Source organism: Lathyrus oleraceus, chromosome 2, assembly GCF_024323335.1.
Source record: "Lathyrus oleraceus cultivar Zhongwan6 chromosome 2, CAAS_Psat_ZW6_1.0, whole genome shotgun sequence".
Classification (NCBI taxonomy): domain Eukaryota; kingdom Viridiplantae; phylum Streptophyta; class Magnoliopsida; order Fabales; family Fabaceae; genus Lathyrus; species Lathyrus oleraceus.
This window is the reverse complement of record NC_066580.1, coordinates 14427338-14439122: the sequence shown is the minus strand read 5'-3', so window position 1 is coordinate 14439122 and position 11785 is coordinate 14427338. Positions and strand designations below refer to the sequence as shown.

At 40.2% G+C, this 11785-nt stretch overlaps 1 non-coding gene across 1 annotated transcript; it reads right to left on the bottom strand.

Annotated features, from left to right (window-relative positions):
- Positions 1-3084: 3084 nt before the first annotated feature.
- LOC127124565 (small nucleolar RNA R71) lies at positions 3085-3191 on the bottom strand. The gene has a single exon (XR_007804041.1). It is a non-coding gene; the product is annotated as a small nucleolar RNA R71 (small nucleolar RNA).
- Positions 3192-11785: the final 8594 nt, after the last annotated feature.

The following is an 11785-nucleotide window of genomic DNA, read 5'->3' as shown; positions in this document are numbered from 1 at the left end:
AAAAAGCGATAAAAGTAAAGGAAAGCGATAAAAAGCAATAAAAATAAAGGAAAGATGAAGAGCGATAAATAAAATCTCCTCCCACACTTAAACCGAACATTGTCCTTAATGTTTCGATATAAGATAGGGTAGGAGTAACCTGGGAGAGGGAGAGACAGAGAGCTAGGGGTGAGCACTGGTACCGTCACTGCCCTGGTCAGGGTGCCTGGGTCGACGACGTCTGGTTCGAGTACTAAGTCCTTCCTGGAGATGCTGAGAGTGACCTAGGAGAGATCCTTGGGTGGCCTCGATGAGAGCGAAGTGACGCTCATTAGCTTGTCGCTGGCGTTGCTGCTCATTAGTGGGGGGTGCATATAGGTATCCACGAATGCTGTTTTTTTTTTTTGATTTTAAGCTTGATAAAATAAAATAAAACAAAATAAAGTAAAACAAAACAAAACAAAACAAAATAGAATAGAACAAAATAAAATAGTAAAGTAAAATAAAACGAAATAAAACAAAATGGACATAAAAACATAATAATTATAATAATGAATTATTATAATTATTATGTTAGGAAAAATAACGCAAGCATAATGTCATAGGAAACAATAAAAATAAGCATGAATAATAAATAACGGGAAAAATAGGAAATTCAAACGGTATTTCTAGGTTTGTGATGGCATCAATGCTCGGGGTATGGTGGAGTCTCTTCGTCTTCGTATCCTCGAAGCTCTGCGATCTGGCGTCGGAGGTCGGCGATCTCATCATGCAGCATATCAGTCTCGGTGTCATGTGAAGCAACTGATACTTCAACCTGCAAAGCAACATCAACAAGCTCCTGGCGAAGCTGAGCTTTCTCCATGCGAAGCTTAACTAATTCGGACTGCATGCTCGGAGTCCGGAGATTCAGATTGTTGGTACGGACTTTGATTCTGATTGGTGCAATCTTTGGCGCATCTACCGTCTCTCCCTGCCCTTCTATGGCGTAAGCCCAGTTGGCCTGCTCAATCACACAAGTCACCTGAGGATCAGGTAAAGTGAAGTAGTGAATGGTCTCACCCTCGATTAATAGCCTGCATTGATTCGGATGGAAAGAAGATCTCCTCATGAGGCCACGGTCCAGACAAAAATTGATAACACTGAAATTTACCGTATTTTCGACTCCGATTTCACATGCATTTTAGTTGTTTTATTGTTATTTTGTTGTGTTATTACTATTTTTTCTTTGTTTTCAGGTTTTTACTTTAATCGGAGCCCCGATCGAGAAAAGGAGTGAAAAAGAGCTAAAAACCCTAAAATTCAGCATTTTGTACTTGTGGCTTCCACCACGACTGGCGCCATAGACCCTGCCATGACGTGTCCCAGCTCAACTTCCCTCAACTGCCATGTTCCCCACTACTTCCACTAAGGCGCCTCAGATTGGCCTTGTGGCGGGCGCCACAAGAGGAAAAGTTTTCCCTCCCATTTTCAAGTTGAAGGGCATCCTTGTCATTTCCATCATTTTACTCTCCTATAAATAGAGACTCGAAATCACTTTTTCAATCATCCGAACTTAGAACAGAGGCAAACTCAGAGCAACTTTGTTTCACTTAGGCATATATTCAGTATTTTAAAGTGGTAATCGCTTCGCAATGGAGTGTTACCACAATCGTGTAATCAAGTCTGTGATCGAGTCTGTGATCGAGTTTGGAGCACTTTCGAAGGAAGTTAATCCTGCCGCCATTTTCATTTCCGCTTTGCAATTTATTCAACCCTCCGATTGGAGCAGGTTTTTATTACTTGCCTTTATCTTATTTATTTTCCCGCACTCGCTTTATTTTTATTTATTTCCCGCACTCGCTTTACTTTATTTATTTTCTGCACTCGCACTACTTTTATTTATTTCTCGCACTCGCTTTACTTTTATTTATTTTCCGCACTCGCACTACTTTTATTTACTTTCCTCACTCGGACTACTTTTATTTATTTTAATGCACTTTTACTTTACCATGTCTAACTAAATCTATAAGGTTAGAATGTAAGGATCGTAATTGAACCGATAATCCGTACAATTGTTCGTAGAAATACTTAAGGGCTATTTTAACTTTCAACTTAAGTTTTCCCGCACTTCAATTTCCGTTGGGTAAGATCGAAAGCCGTCCAACGTCTATCTAAACTTAATTGTTTTTAACTATTTCAAAAACAGCGAAAACGCTTTGTTTAGTTCATTTGGAGTTTTTAACTTAAGAAGAAAAGAGATTTTAAAACTATTTTCGGACGCGTTTATAAGTTTAGAGTCTGGTTCGTAAGAACCTCTTTCGGTTAAGAAATCCAGGTTAAAATAATTTTCAACTTAGTCAAGATACTATATTTCTTAAAAATAGGTTTACTACTCTAACGCAATGCACGCCTTTTTATAAGTGCCAATAAGAGGGTTTGATTAGGGAGTACAACTCGATTCTGAATAAACGAAAGCGACAGTTCCTGTTAAATTAGTTCCTTTCAAAGTAGGAAACATTGCCCATAAGTAGTTCTATTAGCAAGTACTTGAATTATTAATTGATTATGTGAATTACATTCGACCCTGTCTTTATTAATTGAACTTTATTCAATACTTTACTTTTCATTGCACACTCTAAAAACACCTATTCTGATTGTCTTTGATAAACACCATAACAATAGATAACGATAGATTGACACTTGGTCTCTGTGGATTCGACAATCTTTTATATTACTCTGACGCGTTCGTATACTTGCGAAAAGTACCGCATCAGAAATCAATATCCATCCAACGAAGAACCTAGTTCTAGTATAGTAAACCCAACCATCCCAGCTAATAATTTTGAACTTAAACCTTCCCTGTTGCAACTAGTGCAACAGAGGCAATTCGCAGGTCTCGCTACTGAGAACCCAAACCATCATTTAAAAATATTTCTTCAATTAGCAGACATGTTTAAAACCAATGGAGCTTCTCCTGAGGCAATACGTTTAAGATTATTCCCTTTTTCCTTCAGAGATAAAGCCCTATCATGGTTAGATTCCCTTCCACCCAATTCCATTACGACTTGGGATAACCTTAGAAGAGTTTTTCTTGCTAGATATTTTCCCCCGAGTAAGACCGCCGTTCTTCGAAACCATATAACTAGATTTACCCAAAACCAAGGAGAATCGGTGTTCAAAGCTTGGGAAAGATATAAAGAGTTGTTACGAGCATGCCCACATCATGGTTTAGCAAATTGGTTAATCATTCAAACCTTCTATAATGGACTTCATTATAACAACAAGATGAACATCGACGCTGCCGCAGGCGGTGCTCTGATGAAGAAACCTTATCCTAAAGCTAGTGTCCTCATCGAAGATATGGCTCAAAACCATCAATCATGGGTAGTCGAACGAGCGACAGTTGAGAAGAAGGAAGCCCAAGGAGAAGTGCATGAACTAAGCTCTATAGACATGATGCAAGCTAAAATGGACGCATTAGCCCTTAAGGTCGAGCATATTTGCTTAAACCCGAATACTGTAGCTGCAGTTTCGTCGGATTGTGAGATATGTGGAACCAAAGGACACCAATATGCAGAATGCAGTCTATTAAACGAAACTCACTCTGAGGAAGTGAACTACACCCAAGGGAACCCATACTCAAATACCTATAACCCTGGATGGAGGAATCACCTTAACTTCTCCTATAAAAATAATCACCCTATCCAAAATAATGCACCTCCGAGACCTAGTTATCAAGCCCCAAGATCAAATCAACCTATGCAACCTGTGCCACCAAAGCCGAGCCTTGAGAAAATTATGGAAATTTTTATCACCACTCAAACCCAACAAAATAAGGAGTTCATGAACCAAAACATTCATGTTAACGAATTGATTACTCAGTTAGGAACCAAGGTTGACCAAATAGTTACTCATACCAAGATGCTTGAAACCCATATCTCTCAGGTAGCTTTAAACTAAGCCCCTCAGACTACACCTGGAGGACAGTTCCCTGGACAACCTCAACAGAATCCGAGAGGACAAGCCAATGCCATTACCCTACAAAGTGGGAAAGCTTATGATGAGCCACCAAACCCAAGATTGAGTGAACCCGAAGCTTCTAAGGAATATACCAAACCCCCAGATGAAGTAAAGGAACCAGAGGAATCTGAAAACCAGGAAGGTCAAGAAAAAGGAGAAGAACCTAAAGATAAAACTTACGTACTACCCCCGCCATATAAACCACCTATACCATATCCGCAAAGACTCAAACAAACCCAGATCAATAAACAGTATCATAAATTTATTAAAGTTATAGAAAAACTTCATATAGAAATCCCTTTCATAGAAGCCATCACCCAAATACCTTCTTATGCAAAGTTTCTCAAAGACATCCTTACCAACAAACATAGACTTGACGATCCGAAGCTTTGGAATGTAATGTTATTTCCGAGGACAAATTAGCAAAGAAAGATAACGATCCTGGAAATTTCTCCATTCCTTGTCTTTTGGGAAGTCATGTCATCGAAAAAGCTTTTCTGGACTTAGGAGCTAGTGTGAGCCTAATGCCTTTAGCAGTTTGTGAGAGGTTAAACTTAGGAGAATTACAGCCCACTAAGATGTCACTTCAGTTAGCTGATAGATCTGTCAAGTATCCGATAGGCATTTTAAAGATGTTCCTGTTAGGATAGGTCAGTTATTTATCCCTACTGATTTTGTTGTCATGGACATCAAAGAGGACAATGATATACCAATCCTTCTAGGTAGACCATTCTTATCGACTGCAGGAGCCATAATAGATGTCAAGAAAGGAAAGTTGACATTTGAGGTAGGTGACGAGAAAATAGAATTTATACTTTCGAAATTTCTTATGGAACCTGTGATGGGAGATGCATGTTATGCCTTAGATATCATTGATGAATGTGTTATAGAATTAGAACAAGAAGAAATTATAAAAATAATTAAATTACCATCAACCCCCATAATGGAAGATGATGACTTTAAGAAACCCTACATCGATGATAACCTTTACGAATGGTTATCCCTTACTCCAGATCCTATGCCATGCCCTAAGAAACCAACCTTAGAACTTAAGGAACTGCCTAAGAACCTGAGATATGAGTTCCTCGATGAAAAGATGAATCGTCCAGTTATAGTCAGTGCTACCTTGAGCCAAGAGGAAACAAACCAACTTTTAGACGTCTTACGAAGATATCCCTCAGCCTTAGGATATAATATCTCTGGCCTAAAAGGTATAAGCCCATCCGTATGCATGCATCGAATTTCGCTAGAAGAAGATTCAAAACCCTCCAGAGAACATCAGAGAAGAATAAACCCTATAATGAGTGATGTTGTTAAAAAGGAAGTTCTTAAGTTACTTGAGGCAGGTATAATCTATCAGATCTCGGATAGTAAGTGGGTGAGCCATGTGCATGTAGTACCTAAAAAGGGAGGCATCACAGTCGTGCAAAACGATAAAGGCGAACATGTAGCAAAACGTTTAGAAGGAGGATGGCGGATGCGTATAGATTATAGAAAATTAAATAAAGCAACCAGGAAGGATCATTTCCCTTTACCATTTATAGACCAGATGTTGGAGCGTCTAGCCAGACACTCTTACTTCTGCTATCTAGATGGATACTCTGGATTCTTCCAAATACCTATCCACCCCGAAGATCAAGAAAAAACTACCTTTACATGCCCTTATGGAACTTTTGCCTACAGACGAATGTCATTCGGCCTTTGTAATGCCCCAGCTACTTTCCAACGTTGCATGATGTCCAACTTTGCAGATTACCTAGATGGTATCATGGAAGTGTTTATGGATGATTTCTCGGTTTGCGGATTTGATTTCCACAATTGCCTTGCTAACCTTGAGAAAATCCTGGAGAGATGCGTGGAGGTGAACCTCGTGCTAAACTGGGAAAAGTGTCATTTCATGGTGATCGAAGGAATTGTTTTAGGACATATAGTTTCCGGAAAAGGTATAGAGGTAGATAGAGCTAAACTAGAAGTTATATAAAACCTAAAACCACCAAAAACCATCAGAGAAGTCCGAAGCTTTCTTGGACACGCTGGATTCTACCGGCGTTTTATTAAGGACTTCTCCAAAATAAGCAAACCTTTGACTGGACTTTTAATGAAAGATGCTGAATTCATTTTTGATGAAAAATGTAATGACACATTTAATCTTTTAAAGCAAGCATTAATCTCTGCACCTATTATGAAACCGCCTGATTGGTCGGAACCTTTCGAGATAATGTGCGATGCTAGTGATTATGCAGTTGGAGCCGTTCTAGGACAAAGGAAAGATAAAAAATTACATGCCATTTATTATGCCAGTAGAACCCTAGATGCTGCCCAACTTAACTACGTAACAATTGAAAAAGAATTACTCGCTGTAGTTTTCGCTATAGACAAATTTAGATCTTATCTAGTAGGAGCAAAAATTATAGTTTACACTGATCACGCTGTCATTCGTTACCTATTAAGTAAAAAAGATGCCAAGCCCAGGTTACTCCGATGGATTCTATTACTACAAGAGTTTGATTTAGATATAAGAGATCAAAAAGGCACTGAAAATGTAGTAGCCGATCACCTTCCTAGGCTAGAACATCTAAAACCAGAACTAGTGCCCATAAATGATGATTTTTCCTATGATAGACTGATAGCTAGACTAGAAACCATTGAAGATAATAACCTAGGCCCTCATGAGCAATTCCAAAATTCCTTAACAATAAGTAAGGTTCCCTGGTATGCAGACTTTGTTAATTATCTAGCTGTTGATATAGTACCCCATGATCTTGACTACCATCGCAAGAAGACATTCTTCCACGATGTGAGAAACTTCTATAGGGATGAACCGCTCCTTTTCAAAAGGGGTAAAGATGGCATTTTTCGCCGTTGCGTTCCGTGAGAAGAGGTAAATAATATTATCAAGCATTGTCATTCTGCACCCTATGGTGGAGATGCGAGCACCTCTAAGACATACACTAAAATTCTTCAAGCTGGCCTATTTTGGCCTACCATGTGGCGTGATGTCTATGCTTGCATTGTCAAATGTGATAGATGCCAACGCACTGGAAACATTTCACGGCATGATGAAATGCCTCTAAGAAACATTCAGGAAGTAGAACTCTTTGACGTATGGGGTATAGATTTCATGGGACCTTTCCCACCATTCTTAGGAAACAGGTAAATCTTAGTAGCTGTGGACTATGTGTCTAAGTGGATTGAAGCGATAGCTGCACCCACAAACGACACTAGGGTAGTAATCGAACTATTTAAAAACTATATATTCCCTAGATTTGGAACACCACGTTTAGTCATAAGTGATGGAGGATCACACTTTATATCGAGAATATTTGACAAACTTTTAAGAAAATATGGAGTTAGGCATAGAGTAGCAACACCATACCATCCACAAACTAATGGCCAAGTAGAAGTATCCAATAGGGAGATAAAACAAATCCTAGAGAAAACTATTTCTATTTCTAGGAGAGACTGGTCTCAGAAGCTTCAAGAAGCATTATGGACCTATAGAACCGCTTTCAAAACCCCTATAGGAACTACTCCTTACCAACTAGTATATGGAAAATCCTGTCACTTACCGTTCGAATTAGAGCATAAGGCCTATTGGGCCATTAAAACTTTGAATTTAGACTACCTAGCCGCTGGAGAAAAGCGTACCCTAGACATTCATAAACTAGAAGAACTTAGGCAATCAGCCTACGAGAATGCAAAAATATATAAAGAGAGAACAAAAGCCTATCACGACAAAAGAATAGTAAAGAAAAACTTCAATGTAGGCGATCCTGTGCTCCTTTTCAACTCTAGGTTACGACTCTTCCCTGGAAAGCTACGTTCAAGATGGACTGGTCCTTTCGAAGTATCCAAGATTCTGAGATCCGGAGCTGTAGAAATCAAGAACGAAACCTGTAGTCCATTCATTGTGAATGGACAAAGACTGAAGCTCTACGAAGGAGGAGACATTCCAACATACTACTCAAGCCACACTTTGATTGATCCACCAATTCCTACTACTACAAGTGTATAAATTCTAATCGTTAAGCTAATGACGTTAAACAAGTGCTGCGTGGGAGGCAACCCATGGTTTTTCATTTTACTTTTTCGCATTTATTTAATTTAATTTTATTTTATTTTATCATATTTTTTATCGAGACTAAAAATTTGAATGGTTTGCATTTTCAGGATCACTTTCCTAACTTTTACAGGATGCAGGATTTCGATGATATGCACGTGGCCTATAGAGATAATGCTCAGAGAGAGCGCTACATCACTCTGTATCAGCGCCCTATGGCACCCACATGTTATCTTGATCAGCACTGTATGGAGGCACTGGGTATTGAGCCGAGTATCCGATTCCTTAGCCACCAGCTTCACTGGGACGAGTTTGCCGACGACTTGAGTAACACCTACAGGAACCTGACATTGGAGTTCCTGAGTTCATTCCACTATGACCCATACTCTGGACCAGATGGGTATGCTGCTTTCAGGCTCTTTGGAGTTGAGTACTCTTTCATCCAGAAAGAGTTCGGCGACCTATTGGGTTTCCAGACCACTCCTGATGCTATCCCAGAGACACCTATGGGATATTTCTTGGGTAAGGAGGTGGAGAAGTTTTGGAGTGATATATCAGGTGGCGGAAGCCAGGATCCGTCTACGCAGTTGTCTCATGTTATACATAACCCTGCCTTTAGATACTTCCAGATGATATTGGCACATTCCTTCCTAGGAAGACCGGATGCAGAGACATTACTGAGTGAATAGGAGATCTTCCTACTATTTTGTGCATCCCAGTCTCGCCCAGTAGCATGTGGGAACTTTATGTTATGTGGCCTCAGCGGTGTCTCCAGATCTACCGAAGGAGTCATCCATGTGGCGGGATCATCACGCAGATCGCTGTCGCTTTAGGTGTGTCTCGCAAGCTATTACATCTCTGGATCTACTGTGGGTACACCACCATGGACATCGACTTTTGTTTGACTAGAGGGTTGATGAGGAGAGCCTCTTTCCACCCATGTCAGTTCCGATTGCTAGTCGACAGCGAGGCTATTCATTATTTCACACTACCAGATCCTATGATGACCAGTGTGCATGATCCAGCGAATTGGAGTTATGCTCTAGAGGGCCAGGGAGAGACCGTCGAGGAGCCGAGATCACCACCCATTGCTGAGTACACGCCTACACCACCCTCTCCCAGGATCACTGTTTTCTCTAATAATCTTTCATTGCAGACCCCCGACATCCGCACCCAGATTGCAGAATGTCTAGAGAGATCGCAGAGCTTAGACAGGAGGTGGCTGACCTCACTTTATAGATGGGAGTGTCTGATCTCACCCATGCTACCAAAGCCGACTGTTTATACCAGGAGATCGCAGAACTCAGGCAGGAGGTAGCCATGCTCCGTGGACCCACTCAGGAAGAAGACATCCCTACCATATGTTCTCACTATTTCATCTTATTTTATCTCTTTTTTATATTTCTCGTATTTACATAACTCATTTTATATTATCGCATTTGAAATATTATATAAATTATGTCTATACATTGATATTTCTACTTTTATCTATATATGTCTTATGTTTGTTTTATTTGCATGTTTTATTTTTTATTTTAGTTGTTTATTTATTTATTAGTCTAATATTTAAATTTTGTTTTATTTTTTTTATTTTTTTTTATTTTTACTTCTATACAATTATGCAAGCAAACGATACTAGGAAAATCACAAGACAAATTCTATCCGGACCCCTCAAAGCCAAAAGACAATAAGAAGCCCAAGCCAAAGGACCAAAATCCGGCCCAGCCGGATTTTGCCTTGTGGCGCCCGCCATAGACCCTGTGGTGCCCGCCACAGCGTCTGTAAAAGGTTGGGGTAAACCCCCTTTCTTCAACATTTTCACACCTTACAACCTTCCAAACCCATTTTTCCACCTTGCAAAAACGTCCTTGAACCCACAAAAAGCTCACACCTTTCTAATCACCACACCGTACAAATCATTTTTCCGATTTCCATTTTCATTTTCATCCGTCGGATTTCGTAAAAATCCAACCCTTTCACATTCCACTTCATCTTCTTCGTCACTTTTCAAGAGCTACACAATGGAGTTTAACAGATTCATTCTTCGAGGAGGGAAACCGGGGGATAGACAAAGAAAAATCATCGAACGATTGCAAAATTGTGAGATCCTTTCGACAAGGTATGTTGACGAAAACTGTCTCTACACTTTAGGTATCTATCATAGCATATTTCATTTATTAGATAACTTAGGTTTGCATAATTTCTTTTCCAATAAAGAACCTACCTATGAGCGACTGACAATCGAATTTTTGAGTTCTTTAATCTATATTGTCAATCCTAACACTGCTAGCACAGTTGGTACTGTCAGATTTAGAATGTTTGCTGTTGAATATGAATTCAGTACCGACGAACTAGCAGGCTTGTTAGGAATCCCTCATGGGGACGGTGCTATTTGTGAGGCCCCTTTGGATTTGGATTGGTCAGTCGAGGTGTTCTCCTTCTAGCAGAGACTGTCAAACACTTCCATAAATTCTTTTGAGGGAGTTCTTGCCTCGACTATCCATAACCTGGCCATTAGAGTTTCTAGATATCTGTTGGCATGTACTATTTTTGGCCGGGAAAATCCAAATAAGGTTAATGCTAGAGAGCTTCTATTTTTGCAAGGAAGCCTCACAAATAGACGAATTAATTCGGTCCCGTTCATGCTTTCTCATATGACTTTAACTTTAAATAAAGCGGGACCGATTTCTTTTGGTGGATTGATTACGTCTATTGCTCGGGCGCTTAACCTGAACAATGAGATGGCTACCCTAGACCCCTTACCTCCTCGCACAATTAATCTAAAATTTCTGAGAGACATGAAATTGTGCCGTTTGAGGAGAGAAGGAGGCTATATGCTTATGGTTCATGGTGTAGCCATCCCATCTGTTGTTTTACCATGCACTAGGCATACAGATGTACGAGATGAAAGGAATTGGACCTACGCTTTAGATGCTCCACCTGTTTTGGGTCCTCTTCCTCCTAACATTCCTGATGAGGTGGGACATGACACTGATGATGAATATGATCGGAGAGAGAGATCACCCGTACCCCATGTGTCCTCCCATCATCCTTCACCACCACACACTGCACCATCTTCTTCTTCTGCATGTACCACTCATGGCTTTTATATTACAGAGGAGATGTGGCGTGACCACATGGCTAGAGAGTAAAGGCGTGACGACCTACTCTCTACCATCCAACAACAACTGGCGAATAACATGAGCTTCATGCAAGAATCGCAGCGGAGGATAGACAGGTCTTATGACACTGTTCTATAGTCCCTGCAAACGATCACAGATACACAAGCCCGTCAGCAACACCACCACCGTCAGCATATTGCACTCATAGAAAACACTCAAGGTTCCATTTTGGGTAACCTTCGAGAGGTGAGGACCGCTCAGGATGCCTTGCAGGCGAGGATGGATCAGAGAGATCATTGTCGTACCCGATCCCGTCATCCACCTCAGGATGGCGAGGGCACCAGTGGTCAGCAATAGTTTGTCAGGTAACTCTTCCCTTATCTTATTTTGAAACATTGGGGACAATGTTCGATTTAAGTGTGGGAGGAGACTCTATCGTCTTTTCTTTATTGCTTTTCTCGTCTTTTCTTTATCGCTTTTCTTTGATGTTTTTAGATAGTTTGTTTATTTTTTCCTTTTAGTTGTTTATTTTGCTTTTTAGTATAATGCATGAGTTTGACGAGTCACCAAATATAGTGTATCTTTAGTACAATCTAATCTCACCATACCTTTAGCCCCACCG